We start from the raw sequence: 16,424 nt of genomic DNA, 5'->3' as shown, positions 1-16,424 counted from the left end.
CTGTGAGTTCGAAAATGGGATTGAAGACAATGAAACTCCATAATTATAAAAAAAAACTAAATTGCTAACCAAAACATTAATCACTGACGTTGGTCAGTGATTAATGTGTTGGTTAGCCGTTTAGTTTTTTTATTATTTATACATTATCTGTTTAAAAAAACGGCTCCGAAAAGGAAAACCTTTTCCTGTATAACCAAAAAACTTCCAAACTAACATTCACCTCACACAACACGAGCCAAATAACCGTGAAAACATCCTTCAGTACCATATGTACGTATAATACGCATAAAATATGTACATACCATCAACATACCGTAAGCAAATTAAGCTCACATTATTCACCCCTGTGAATTGGTGCTAATAACCGACCCGGGAACGAACCCCACGACATGGGGTGCTATTGAAAAACGTGTGCCCACTTTGTGAGGATGCGTCTGCGAGATGATGGACGATGTCGGCGTTTTAATTATAATTTGAATGTTTCTTTTTACGTTTGTGAGTTTTTCAGTAGTGATTCTATGTTCAATGAAAATTATCGATGTTTTATATGCTTCACCGGCTTCAACCGATATAAAAATTAATCATACTTATTAAAAAAATATAGTTTACTTTTGTAGTCTACTAATCAACTTTTCGTTGTATATCTCATAACGTCGTATGAATAAAAGTAATTAAGTCTAAAACATTCACAAGAAATTATGGCTTTGATAATTAAACTAGGTGTTCTGTTTCAGTTACTCATAATGAATTCTTTTAACCCTTTATAAAATATGCATGAGACACGCACATATGTAAAGTATGAAAGATTAAGGTATTTTCCTTTGAACTAAAAACTGGTGTAGTCAAAAACGCGAAAGTCTCGGTGGAAATTTTAACAGATTGCCTCACGTAGACGCACACGCGTGGCTTGTGTTTAAAGACTTCTATCAATGGTTCTCGATTTTACATTTGTTTTAATCGAGAAGACTATGCTAAACTATGCTTATTTTAGTGAGTAAAGCTTAGAAAAACATAGACAAAGTTATTTTGTGCTTTTAAGCTTGGATCGGATAGTGTGGGATCGGATCGGATCTTGGATAGTTTCCTAAAAATAAAAATATGTGTTACCATAATATGACATGTGTTAAAATGTACTAGTGGCATTTTTCGTATTTTTCCTGAATATTGCTAATTTCAAGTAAAACCGAAGCAGGTACCTTTTCAATATTATAAAAAGTGAAGAAAATAAATATTTTTTTTATTCATAGTATTCATGAATAAAAAAAATAAGGTTAATTTATGAAAAGGATTAAAAGTAAGTAATCGTTCGAGTTTCCTTAGTAAGACTGCTATTTTGTACGCATAAAACATGTAATCCGTCATTTCATTGTATAAAGAAACGGATTATTTATATGTATAACGAGTATGTTAGAGTAAAGTATAGCAGAATGTAATTTATTATGAGTTTTACTTTTATTTACACCACTTTGTTTATATTAGGGTGCTAGATATTAGGCGCAAAATAAGTTTATTTGCAGCCCAGAGAGGGAATTACGTTTTCTTTTACAACTAAAAGGTGTGAAAAGGCTTTCTACGTTCAACGTGCGTATAAATATAAAAAAAACTGTAATTGAAACTGAATACGTTTTTACACGAATATTAAAAAATCTTCATTTTTTTACCAAAAAGGCAACTTTGCTCTTGTGTCGAGGGGACTTTAACAAACATACAAACAACGGACACAAAGAAGAACTAGACCCGAAAGTCAAAACAATTATATTATTTGTGGATTGAAAAAATAATGAATTATAATTTTTTGTTCCTTGTGTGTTAAGTATTAATAGTTCAAATAAACGATAAAAAAGTACATTTCAAATCACAAAATTCTGAGCATTCATTTAATAATATAACATCAATCGAAATTTGACTAAAACACCAATCATTCACAGACAACGAGTATTCATTGAAACAGAAAGTCATTTCCATTACCGTAAACATTTGTTTATTTGCGTCGTTCATTTCTAAAAATACATGTGCCCGTTTTGTGTGATATATCCCAAATTATCACCGCGGAAACGATTCAGTCATCTTTCGTCGGTTCATTAACTTTTTGCGTATTTTTAATGGTATTAAGTTATAAAAGAGTAGCAACTTTTCCTTAGAGCTGCACATACTTTATATTGTAGATTGCAACGCAGATTATAGGATTTCTGGATTGAATTGTATTTCGTATTCAAGATACAGATTGCCTAATAGCCTCCGACTTCATTCGCATGAATATTGTACATCGCTATGGCTTTATGTAAAAGTCCAACATTTTAACAGTTTGATATTAAATTGGTTCTGAGTACTAGAAAGTTTTTAACTTTGTTTAACAATTAAATTGCTTTTCAGTATGTAACTATCAAATTTGTTTATTAAACTCACTTTTTACGGGGTTTATCTCATAAAAACTTAGTGCCTCTCATTTTAAAAACACCTAGATAAAAGATTTTAACAAAATAATATTAATTATACCTACTCATATAGACAGGCTAAGCTTCTATAGTCAGCATTAGAAGCAATTGCTCATCACATAGTACTTATAGCGAGAATGCTTCTAGTATTCAGTGTTTATTACGTTCTGTGGTAGAACATAGTGTAAAACTCAATATGTGAACAACTTTGTCCCGTATCAGTACAGGGCAAACTTCGCTGACCATAGGGAAGAGTTCGCTACCAACTTTTCTACTATATTTGTTTTAGCACATTATTATGAAGATATATTATTATGAAGTAAAGGGTAGTTCGCAGGCTCATTCCCATGGTATATGTGATACATAATGGTCTATTACAGTAGTAAGTGCCTAGGTCAAAATTTGCGTAAAACATACAATGTACTAAACAATAAAAAATTTAATAAAGTTTGCAAATACACATTATTTTGAAAATAACTTAGTAGTGCGTGGGAGGCTGAGATATACAAAAAAATTAAAAGATTAGTAAAGTCATGTCATCAGCTCACAAGATTATAGTCTAGATATCGATCGAGCATACCAAGGCTCTCTACTTATTTATCGAAATATATAATATAGGAAAAGATACAGGAGGTTCTTGTATAAACGATTTTATTACGAGTGATTTGATTTTTAGTCCGCTGCCTCCTATAGATAACTCAATCTTTCAAAGACGAATAAAAAATCACAGCAATAAATCTTTATTGCCGTGTTGTTTGTCCCATATTATTTGTGCCGTTGAGCAATTTTCGTTTTCTTTGACAACATCATTTACCCTACTAGCAAGTAATTGCACGTGTGTGGCTGTTTGAGCAATAAAAATGTTTTACGCCACATTTTCTTGCGTATGTAACAATAAAACGGGGCAGGTAATGAAAATTGACAGGGAGACTTGAAAAATGCTTGGCAGCGAAATTATTTCTCTTGCTTGGGCACTTTTTCTTGTAATATAAGGTTATTTAATTGTTTGTTTTTTCCTCATATTGTTTCTAACTTAGTTCTATAACTATTGCAGGAAGTTATTGTGATAACATCAGGACTTTAATCGTTTATTTTTGAATTTTGATTTCATGTTTTTGCGTAAAGAATTATGCCATAATTTCTTCAAGGCGCTTGAATGAGACGATTTTGATCACGGATACACTTACTTTTGTCTTCAAACGAGCAAGTGATTAGCCACCCACCAGCTATTGGTAGAAGAGTCTTAGCGATTGTCCGCTGACCACCAAATGCTGTACCGAAAACTGTTCTTTATTATTATAATGGTCAACAGGTCTTAAACAGTGATCACGGTCGACGTAATTTGATCGAAACGTCGGGGAAACAAATAAGGTCCTAACCTTTAATTTTCAGTGGCGTTTAAGACCCGTTGCATTATAATATTATGTGTACAAGTCGCGAGAGTTTGAAAACGTTAACTGTTCTTTATTTTTTTTAAAGGTCTGCATAACCCTAACATCTGAACAAACAACACACTAAAAATAAACCAATGTGTTTCCAAAAATAAATTATAACCGAGTTTTAATGAAAGCCGAACGAAGTGACGGTTGTAATTAGAAAAGTTCAATCTGGTTTGCAAAAATGCCATCTCGGGGCGCGAGCCGATAGGAAAAATTTTAATTGGATATACAATACTGGTGGCAAGTTGGGCCTTGTTGCCGACGTGTTTGTTCAGTATGTTTTATGTTTTTTCGGTAACAATTTGTTTGGGTGAATTGTGAGACCTTCGGGACTTCCGATTGATGTTTAATTGGGAGCCAATAAGTTTTTTAATGATCTCATTAACATAAGACTAGTTATATAGGCGATTATGTGTATATGGATAGGTTACTGACAAAAACGTTTAGTCCTATGTTAATCTACATTGTGGCTAAATATTAATAAACACACATACATACTTCCAAACAATAACATCACGTCTAGTTGTAGGATATCAGCCGGCCGACTACTGTTAGTTCTGTTAGTATACTTCCCGTGGGTATTCTTAATTACGACGTAAACATTATTTTGACATACTTACATTACATACATACACAGAGAATATTTTCTTACAATTAAAGTAACGTAGTTTACATACAAGGTCCAACAAATAGACGGAGAGTCGTGCCAAGACGAGACGTCTGTCCCGTAAACAAATGCGGGCTTAACTTCTTAAGCTTTGTATTTGTCTTTTGGCTAATCCTAACTAAATTAAATTAGCATGACTCGTTTTTGAATCAAAATAGTATTACTTGTTCTTTATTTGTTGCAAATCTTTACCATAGCCTTTTCAAACTAATAACACTTAAGATATTTATATATTTATATATTATGTTTGTGTCAATTGTTTGAGATTGAAAATTGAAATATTTTTGTCCCTTTGAGTCCAAATTAACCTACGTCGGACATTTCGTTTGTAAAAAAAAATATAGTAGTCCGATTTTGGTTAAATTAATCCGATAAATAAAAAGAGTTTTCAAAGATGTTTCAGGGTTATTTCTCCAAAACTTTTTTATTACCAAATATTGACTTGACAAATGACAATTGTAAGAACTTCCATTAATAACTTTCGCCAATCGAACTGGCGAAGAAATTTCATATAAATCGTTTCCGTTCTTCTTCGCAAGTAACAGTCCAAAATCCGTTCAAATTGGATAGGTAACAAGTTTGGTGCTGGCGTAATGAACGGAATTCCGTACATACCGGAGTGCGAAGACATTGCAGGTAGGAGTCGCCTTTTATTGGATTTCTCCACTTCAACTGTGGAGCTTTGAAGAGCGTTATATTGAGTTTTTCGGAGTCACGCTCCGAATAGTTTTGGATACATTTTTTTACGTGTTTTCCTCTGATTTCGATCCTTTGTGACAGAAAATAAGGCGAGCGTGTGAATATTTTCTTAGAAATTTTCTATGAATAGATTTTATTGAAGTTACGATTCGTATCAAAGTTGTCAAGCCTATTTATTTTTCTGACTAGACATTTCAGATCTTATATATTTTTTATGTAAATAAATTAAATTCTATTTGCCTTTGTATAGTTGCCTTTTGTAAAGGTCGTTTGTAATAACCAATTTGAGTACAATTTATTTATCAAACTACAGAATTCACCAGGCTACTAAACTGTTTTCTTACTTAAAGTTTCGTAGTGACTAGAAAACAGCCGTAATTATACAAATAAATTAATTAACTTGAGCATGCAAAATCCACTTAGCCAGCAAAGTGGACTTTAGGCCTAACACCTCCCTCGTTTGAGTGGAGACCCGGTGTGTAACCCGAGTGGTAAAAAAAACACGAAAGTTTTGATTGTTTCACGATCAAAATGCATCTACTTCTGCACTGAAATAACAGTTTCAATTCCTCGAATTTTCCCGTTCAACAAAACATTACGTAATCCAATTTCGTGTTCCGCGTTCGTCCAAAATTCGTCGAAGATTACCATCGAAATGGGTCCATTCTCCAGACGGCTATTACACCGATAACGTGTACGGTTAGCCACTTCGCCTTGAGACGCTCAGTCGCTGAAGTAATTGTGACTTTGATAGTGAACCTGCACCTAATTTGTGTCAGCTAAAACGCTTTCTGATGGGATGATGCTAAAACGATTTTTGATGATACGCTGTAGTTTATTTTATTTGATGTGGATGGAAATGGGAGCTGTGTTGTGATTTTGGTTTGCGTTTAGCTTATATCCTGGTAATAGTTAGATTAGTTATTTTGAGATAAGTCTCGAATTTTGCCTGTACCGCTGCAATCAAGACCTGTGTCTTATTATACTATAGTTATAGTTCTTAGACTGGAGAACGCTTAGCTCGTAAAATTAAAGTTAAGGTTTTTGGTTCTACTTATTTAAATATTATTAACGTTGAATTTTACGATTGTTAATATATTGATGAAAATTTTATTAAAATTAAATGTTAATAGTCGATTTCCTAAAGATATATTATTTTCAACCAGTTAAACGCGTTGGTAACTTTTCAGTCCAACAATCTAAAATTCCAGCTTTTGTCGTAAGAAAACTTTGCAAAACTACGCCTTTTATGTAATGTTCTTTTAACGTATTTATTTTTACAGTTTCCAGTAACAGTATTTGCTCTTATTACGTATAAAGTTGGCCGCAGAAGTAACTTGCACTATGTTTTATACTAGGTTTTACTAGTTCCAGTAAAATCTCACGTCCGAGCTATTACAAGTTGGTATAAAAAACAAAGTTGCTGCCCCGAGTGAGTTGGGACTTGTTTTACATGTGTTAGAATGTTATTACTGAATGGGTAGAACAATGTTAATGGTGTAGTGAAGATTATTGTCGACGTGTACTTTACTGCGTTATACTATCTACTACTTATTTAAAAAAAGGCTCGAGGAAAAGAAGTGCTTATTTTAACGTGAAAATAAGTTCAATTATAAACTGGTTTCAGATTTCAAAGTATATTTTTGGTAACTAAAGTCTTACCAATTAAATATTCTAATGCTGGTTTCATCAAAATCTGTTCAGTAGTTTGGGAGTGATTGTGTAACAAAGCAATATAATTCAACTACACATCCAAAAACCCAAACTATTAGATTTACAATACAAATAAGATTAATTCTATTAATGATATTGCAATATCATTCTAACCTCAATAAGACATGATTTTGATGTTATAACAATATGTTCTATGTAGAGACAAAATTGCCATCTTTGCCTTGTGGAGATTTAAAACTTTAAGTCGAAGTTCCACTAAAAGACTTGCATTGTATAAATTCAATTTCATAATAATGGTATAAGTGGACTAGCAACTTAGTGCTCGCAATTTGCTCGAGATCATGTTATTGCATTCACGTGACGAGAAATCTAAGAAAACTGCACCACTTTGTTCTTATTGAGTCAATGCTATCAGAAAATATCGTTTCAGACTAGTTATATTATGTATTGTATTAGGTTATTTAAAGAAAAGATGTAGGTGTAAATAAAATCAATTAATATTATAATAATATGTAAAAACTGAGACGCTTGTCCAGCAGTTGGACGGTAATAAGATAAAAAAAGCATGAGGAACTTTACCTGATTGTATGGACAAAATTCAGGAAATGCAGTTGTTATCAACTTTGGGCTTTGTACACTTTGAACTTTATGTTATAGATAGTGCCTTGTTGGAGCTAGAGCAAAACAACATAATAATATTATTATTGTGTATTTTACTTACAAAGTTTTGGCAGCGGTAGTATTTTTATAAACCCATACTTAGTGGTTATTTAATTTAAGAACATTATGATATAATGCTTTTTACAGCCCTGGAACTTCAAGCTCCTCACTAACAAATTACATAATTACATAAGTAAAGTAAAACAAATCGCAAAATATATATACGAAGTTCTCAAAAAAAATCAAACCACGTTGCAAGCGTAGGAAAATATCCCGTTCATAATCACGTATAAGTCCCAGTGGCACAAAGTTCCTCGTGAACACAAAGATATCGCATCTACTTCACGCAGTTACACCACGTTACACCTTCTACAATATCACAGACAAAAAATTAAAAACAACAAAACGCCCCGACTGTTTGTCACGTCACACCTGCAGCTTACTGCTTAGGGAGTGAACACACTTGTACAGAAGAATAGATTTTATTTAGAATTTAGTTTTTAAGAAGAGAAGTATACTGATGTACAAAGTGTTGTTTAGATAACTGACTTGGTACTTGATGTGTAGTAAATAGATTTTTTTTTACTGTACTTTGATCACTTGGCCTCCCGTTCTCAACTTTACAATAACAGAAATTTAGGTAAGTACAACATTTTTTATAGAAATAATATTTATAGAAATCTCCAAGGAAAATAAAAATAAAATCAACGTCTTACAGTTATAATCAAGCGAGTCTTCCAAATAGTTCTTTAGGAAAATTACACTAAGCATTACAAAGAAAATCATGTTCTAATAATAATTCAAGACAGACGTTTTTTTATTATAAGCTCTTCAAAATCCAGGCCATCTTGAATCTAGCAAAAAACCCAGTAAATCTTGGTAATAAAATTTTATTGAATAAGTAGGCTCTGTTTGCTTTCACAAGTAATAAAATAATGATGTAAATGATGTTTTACCGTCGAAACTGAGCTTACGCGCGATTGAATGAATAAATTGTACAGAAAAACTGCCTGTTTATTTTTTCCTTGCCATATAATATCGGGATTTTGTTCTCACAAAACATATTTTTGTATTTTTGATGGTCTCTTTAGCGATACGGCTTTGAGTTAGATTATTTGGTTAGAGAGTATTATTAGATTCTATGTTATAGTATTGTTCCTATATTTATAACTAAAGCCGACCCTGGGCCCTGGACCTATGATAATATTGCGCAATAAGTTTGCCCAGTTTAATTCTACGCGGCCTTGTATGACGTAGTACACTGTCGCAAGTATTGTAAAAAACAACCTATCAAATATATTATGCAATATTCCCTGTTGTGCCATATTATTGATCTTATAAGGTGAGCTAATGGTAAAAATGCTTTCGATACTTTAATTTTACCTTTATAGCACGGTTTTAATATTGAAATGGCCTAAGATAAAAGTTCTTTGGGAACAATACCGGAAATACCATTGATTTTTCGCATAAAAGATTTCTACTGCTAAGTGACAAGTTTCTCTGAACATCCTGCTTAAAGTTAATATATAACATTTAAAACTGTTGTTTATTTTACTGTAATGTTTTCTTGTATATTTTCTAACGAATGATTTATGCTTGAATAGTGTGCTAGCACCTTACAACCATTTAATCACAGTTTAATCTAGTAGATTGCGGGAAGACTCGTTTTGTTCCACTTTGCACTTTCACTATTAAAAACAATACTAATAAATAAAATACTGTTTGTTTTACTATAAAAACAATTTCAATTTAAAATATCATAAATGCACAAGTCTGTCTCTGTTCTATTAACAGAGAGTATAAATAGTTAAAAATCCAAGGACACAAGGATAATACATAGACTTTATTACAATCAACCAGCGGATGAAATTTTGTACGAAAACAAAGCCAAGAGAATTAGCTGATAACTAAATGTTAGAAAGAAGATATGTCGCCAAAACGTCAGTGAAATAAAACATCGGCACAATAATACAAAATTGGTAAGATTTTCACTTATTTTTAAGCTTTTCCTCGTAGTAAGTAAATAAACAAACCGATTGAAGTCTAAGCCGCTCAGGCGCTTTAAGCCTTTCAACCTCCACTGTCTAATGGCATCAAAACCGATAGTTATTGATGCAAAGCGTGAGACACCTTAAGCCGATCAAAGCCGTCGCCTGTCTATCGATCAGGTTTACACCTCCAAGATTATCATATCAAATGATTAATGATCTTAGCCTAGATATAGGTTTTTCAATATATTTCAATCTGCTAGTAGTTTTCAGTGAGTATGTTTTGTTTTAAGAAATAATTGGACAACTTCCCTGAATCAGTAAGTACAACATTATACATTTTTAATTACCAAAAGTGTCAGAAATTATTTGACTTGTCGTCTTACCATAATAACAGTCCCGTCGCGCTGCCTGCATTTTTGCATTTGTACATGCTCTGCTTAAATTGCAATCAGATGATCGTGTATGATTTATTCAAAGACAAAACGTATTTTATTATAAAATGCACGTATTTAGAAGCAAGTGACTTTTTGCCTACGCACACGAATTGTAGAAAAAACGTAGATATTTGTACAAAACGAGATGTTGTCGCTCAGGAAAACCATTTCGTTGTGTAACTGAGTTGTGACATGCAAATGTCGTGAAACTCGACCCTTATCAGACTAAAAATACCCACGAACTGTTGGTGCATGTCCGGATTCTGCTTGAGCTTTAGAAAAAATATTAAAGACTATTGTGTAGCTCTCTAACAAACATTCCAGAAGCCCATTCTTAATTTTTATTAGAAAAATTCTCAAATAAATTAATTCAATAATTAATATGTGGCTTATTTGTAAATTTCCCCTTACAATAGAAATATGAAATGGGTCAAAACGAATCAAACCTATTTAGTCCCAAAGGTTTAGATCTAAAATACAATGCACTTAAGTTGCATCAATAATACAAGTGTGCTTTTGAATAAATAGAAATACACGAAAGTATATCGTAATTATAGCTTTCTTTGGTAGCTCTATTTGTTTGCTTACAATGATTTCACGTGAAATGATACCAAAAAAAACGTTTTTTTTTCTAATATACTCAATAATTGTATTTGATTATTATTCTTGTTCCTTATGGATAATAATTTGTTTGATTGGTAACTTTATAAAATTCTGACCGAAAATTAATTGTCAGGTAATATAAATCAACACGCATTTACGTTACCCAAAAACAAACTCAAATAAAGTTATTCGAGAGTAGAAAAATATATGATTGAGTAATTTGTAATAGAGTACATGCAAAACGAAAATATACTACATGGCTCGAGTTGACGTCACAATCTGCAATAGGATAGACATCACCGTATCCTTGTTCTAACGCAAGTCTGAACATCAAAATATTCCCCCCTACACTACGTGTCCATACCATGTCCATACCGTGTCCACCGTCCATCGTCTGTCCTTTATTTCATACAGACTTGTAAACCAGTACTCCCATTGCTATGCATATAATAACAGAATGTACTATCTGTATGCAAATTTCAAGTGCATTGTGCGTTACCGGCGCGTCAATAGCATAGAGTGGGGTAGACTTGTTCAGTAACAATTGTATGGCTACACAGCTCCTGTTAAATTGTGTTGTGCAAACCGAACTTTGATTCGGTTGCTCGTCTGTTTTGAAGGGTTTTGTCCGTGTTTTGTGTGTGTGTGTTTGATGTTTGTGTGCGGCTAGACTGTTTTTGTGAGGCGTTGGATCTGATAAATAGAAAGCATATTGGGTGTTTGAATGCGAAATTATTTGATCTATAACTGGCTTGTGCCCGTGGCTACTTGCGTTGAAAAGTAAGCTATGTTCGGTGAAAAACGCCGAAACATTAAAACTTTTGTATTTAATATACTTAACTAGTATTAGCTATAAAGACTTGTCTAGGGACCTATGAACGTTAATTATTTAATGAACTAATCATAGTAGGCTGAATAAACACGATTATGAACTACAATGTCCCTTTATCTAGATAATTAATTATTATTACTTACTAGTAAATCTAAACTATCTCTACATAAAAACATTCCTTGGAATTTCCAAAAACGTAATAAACAAACCTGTTCATAATTCCTGGAACCCAAAACCTCAACCCCACAATCTGCAATTTGGAATTATGAAAGGATTTTCTACAGTTTCATTGTATGTCAAATTATCTGCGATGTAACGAACCGGATTACAAGAGAAATATGGAGCGAAAAAAAGTGATTTTTGTCTTACAATGTACCGTAATTTGAATATATTATCCCTTGATTGCTGGCTTCAGGTGCAAGCTTTTCGTTTCGATAGAACTTTGTTGAGATAAGTTAGGTTGAAGTAATGCTCTGGCAAGATTTAACTTAGTTATGGAACTATGTTATGTTAAAGTGTATTAGTTAATTAGAAGATATGCAATTTTGATGAATAAAAGGTTTACAAGTGGAAGTTTGTTTGTCTGTCTGGCTTGTGGCGATAATAAAGGTATGAATGCAAACCTGTGTGTGTTAGGTACCATTTTACGACAAAACTGCCGAAAAAAGCAAGGCAAACACTTTGGATAAAAAATAAAAAAAAATAAATTTAACCCATTACTGTCCCACTGCTGGGCAAGGGTCTCCTCCCGTAATGAGGGAGGGGTTAGGCCTTGAGTCCTCCACGCTGGCCAAGTGCGGGTTGGGGACTTTGCATGCCCTCAATAAATGTATTAAACAAATTTTTAGGCATGCAAGGTTTCCTCACGATGTTTTCCTTCACCGTTGGAGCATGTGATAATTATTTCTAATACACACATAACTTCGAAAAGTCATTGGTGTGTCGCCTCGGATTCGAACCTGCGACCACTAGCGTGGGAGGTGCCAACTTAAACCACTCGGCTATCACTGCATTTTGGATAAACCAAAGAATTAAAAATTGCCGCATTGTTCATTGCTTCATTTTTCTTCATTATTGAAATGAGGAATAAAACTTTGAACGCAAAACCACGCTATATGTACTAGTTTCTGAATAACACTTTATTATTTCCATATATCTATAGGTTCACATTTATGCTTCTGATGTATATACATAGGTATATGTAACAGTTAATAGGCTAATGGTTGGACAGGTGTTCACATATCATTGAACAGAATTAAGTGGTGTGTACTAACTACGGATATCTGTGGTACTAACTTATGTATAAATTAGTGAGGCGAATGATTGTTTGACCTAAGTCTAAGTGATCGTAGTGCTGTTCGATAATAAGCTATATTTAAGTAGGTTTTTCTATTGATAATAGTGCTGAAAGCACTATAAAATACTTATATATCTGCTTATGTCGGATGAGGTGAGTCTTGAGGTAGCGAGTTCGATTTACAAGTAAGGCTTTCTTGTATCCTTATGTCCTCAATAAAACCCTCAAAAGCAACTATTATCGAATTGTATACAGTCAAAGGATTGTTCATGCAATTTGAAGTTGCTAAGTTGTTATGTAACAAGGCTACGGGCTAGGTTTCATCTCAGATGAACGGCCAATAGTGTAAGCGTCTAAGCAAGATTCTGATTAAAACTCAACAAAAAGCAACTGGAAAGAGGAAATTGAGCCATTCAACTGAAAAATAAATTTTAAAACTATACTCAATAAACAATCGAACATCAGCGTCACTATTACTTATACGTTCGACGAACGGTTAATACGAAACAAATGGAAATGTTACCGGGATGAAATGCAAATTTATTCAATTAATCCGGCCGCCAGTCTGTATTGGGTGTCGCAAAGCCGTGATTGGCGTTAAGTCGTTCAACCGTACGAAAGTGGTTTGGCGTTTACAGAATAGGGATGTGGTACCAAATTTGAATATGTTTGCTTATTAGTTTTAGAGCGATGTTAGTTCAGGCTGTTTGGATCGCGTTCATTGAATAGAAATAACGATTTAATTATTCTGCACTTAATATTGTTTGATTTTGTTTGACCTCTTGAGCTGACATTTAGAATTATGATATTATGACGACCCACGTTTCGACCTTTCCTTGATCAAAAGTTTGCACAACTTATACGAAAAAATATTTTGGTAAACGAACGTAATATTGAGTTAAAGGTCACTTGACAGGGTCTTTAGCAGTGTGTATGTATTCTAGAGGGAGATTATAATAATAATCTTTCGAAATGAAGCAACATTTATATTTTTTATGTAATTAATAAGCAGTGATAGCCGAGTGGTATAAGTTGACACCTCCCACGCAAGTGGTCGCAGGTTCGAACCCGAGGCAACACACCAATGACTTTTCGAAGTTAACTATGTGTGTATTAGAAATAATTATCAACCGTGAAGGAAAACCCGCACTTGGCCAGCGTGGTGGACTCAAGGCCTGACCCCTGCCTCATTACGAGAGGAGACCCTTGCCCAGCAGTGGGACATTAATGGGTTAAATTTATTTATTTTATTATATACAAATATATTGTCTTGTAATTTCATTTAACTTTCTCCAGCAAGGTTTGGAATAAAATAAACACTGCTGTGAAAACTTTTTAAATTTTTCGTCAAACTAATAACAGGAAAACGTTAGATGCACTCGAGACGAGAGATAGCGTGGAGTCGACAAGTGCTCATCTTTTCGGGGACTATTAAATTACTTTATTCACATCCACGGAGCTGCTGTGAAAGTGATGAGCTGGTACAAGTAAAAAACTTAAAGCGGTTAAAGGAAAAGTAAAAGAAATAAATAACACACTATTGACAAAATGTAAATACCTATCATATTTTCATCAGATAAAATCCATTATTTGTATTCTGTAAACTAAGTCTAAAAATACAAGTAGCGTACAGTAATACCTTACCAATTCTGAGTAAATTAAAAGTGCCATAAATTAAAAATAAAATTATTTTGCGAGCATCCCAACTCACGTAATTCTGCGAACAAGCATTTTCATTACGGTCATGGTACAAACTTCATTTTTTTTCTTTGCATTAAAATTTAACAATCGGAATCGCTTAATATTAAGCAGGCTGAAAGCAACAACACAAGAACGACAGATAAAAAAAATGTGTTTTAGAATACTCGATTTATTCCTCCTTTCCCTTGCACATCATCTGAAACTCAGACGTCTGCGCAATTTATGACTTCAAACTGTGAAACGGACCTGTCCTTTTGTGGTGCGTACGTACACAAGTCTAGAATATTCCAGTTTATGCATTATACTCGCATGTTCACAAACATCCTGCCAGAGCTGAAAATATAAATATTTTAAAAGAATTTTCTTAAATTAAATTTCAAAGTTGACATTCGTTTTTGAGTCTGTCTGTCGTAAAATATATTATACAATGTTTTGTTGTCGTCTTAAGACCTAAACTAGTTTAAAACCAATATCCCGTGAAGCAATAACAGTTTTCCCCAATTGGAAATGTAAAATTCTTCTTTATTAAAAAACTTTTCGTAATAAAATATAATTCATTAAACATTCTTATCTACACATCTTCTACTTGCGCATTCACATTCATAACAATATGTAAACCTAAAAAATTAATAATAATTAAATCGAAAAAAAGTTTAAAAAAAATATATTTTTATACATTTATGAAAGAATTTACGTGCATGACTAACATTTAAAATTTAGCAACAAATTTTATTGTCCCAATGACCCATTAAAAAAATAAACCTATTCACTGAATATGGAAACTCATTTACTATACACAAAACGGGCAAAAACTACTTTCATTTGCTTTCACAATATGCAGTGGGTGTTCAAAGTTTCATAATGCAAGCGTGACAATGAATACATTATTAGTTTTAATAACAAATTCAAACAAAATGCCCTGTGAAAACTCTATTTGTGTTAAGCGATGTGTTATTTTAGTGTGATGGAATATGATTATAACTTCATGCCTGTATTTATGAAGTAAATATGTTGGCCTTAATATTTAACATATATTGCGAGGTAATAAATTAATGAATTACCTGTTTGCAAAGATTTTTAGACTTTGTTTTGCAATGTGTGTAGACCTTTTAAGCCATGAACGAAAGTGCGCTAATGGGCATGTTCTAAATAATTCTTCTGTTACAGGACAATTATAGTGATATACTTTGTAATAGAGGGGCGTGCAGATAATACTACAAAATATGTACCAATTTAAACATGGACTTTCTAAAATGTATCGAATCTTAAGATTTTTCTGCGTTTCTTAGTGAATTTACGATTACAAATGCATGGTCCTTTTTAGGTTAAAGATGACTTGTAATGCGTAAAACGTACCTAAATATTTGTAACACTTTTTCCGTTACTCAGTAACTATTTAACCATAAAATATGGTAATTGTCATCACATATACCAAAAACTAAAAGAATAGAATCGTGATTACGAATATATTTCAGTTCCCTAGTTTCCATTCACGCCGAGTTCATTACGTGAAAGTTTACAAAGCCTTTTATTAAAATTCAAACGTACCGGTTAAGTTTTTAACGGTCCAAAGACTTTGAATTTATGAAGTAAAGTATTACATTTTTAATTTCAGCACGATTCTCTTTGTTGAATAATCTTTTTGATGAGTAATTTGTAGGTACGTGCTGACTGTGCTCAAGGTGATTTAAGGATTAAAGACAACTAGCTTTTGCCCGTAACCACGGCCGCGTGAAATGGATATTTAAAATGTAATAAATCTTTTGTAGCAATATAGTCCATAAACTATATCTGTGCTGAAATTCATACAAATCTTTTAAGGAGTACAACCTGGGAGAATTACGTAGAATAGAACAATAAAATGAAATCAAATCAAAACTGTCAAGATACCAATTAATATTCAGTATTAAAAAAACAAAAGATGACCCCAACTTACGCCCTCAAAAAGAATCAACACTCGATTTGAAACCCCATAAAGTGGAAAAAACACAT

Source organism: Anticarsia gemmatalis, chromosome 1, assembly GCF_050436995.1.
Source record: "Anticarsia gemmatalis isolate Benzon Research Colony breed Stoneville strain chromosome 1, ilAntGemm2 primary, whole genome shotgun sequence".
NCBI classification, from domain to species: domain Eukaryota; kingdom Metazoa; phylum Arthropoda; class Insecta; order Lepidoptera; family Erebidae; genus Anticarsia; species Anticarsia gemmatalis.
This window is presented reverse-complemented; position numbering follows the sequence as displayed.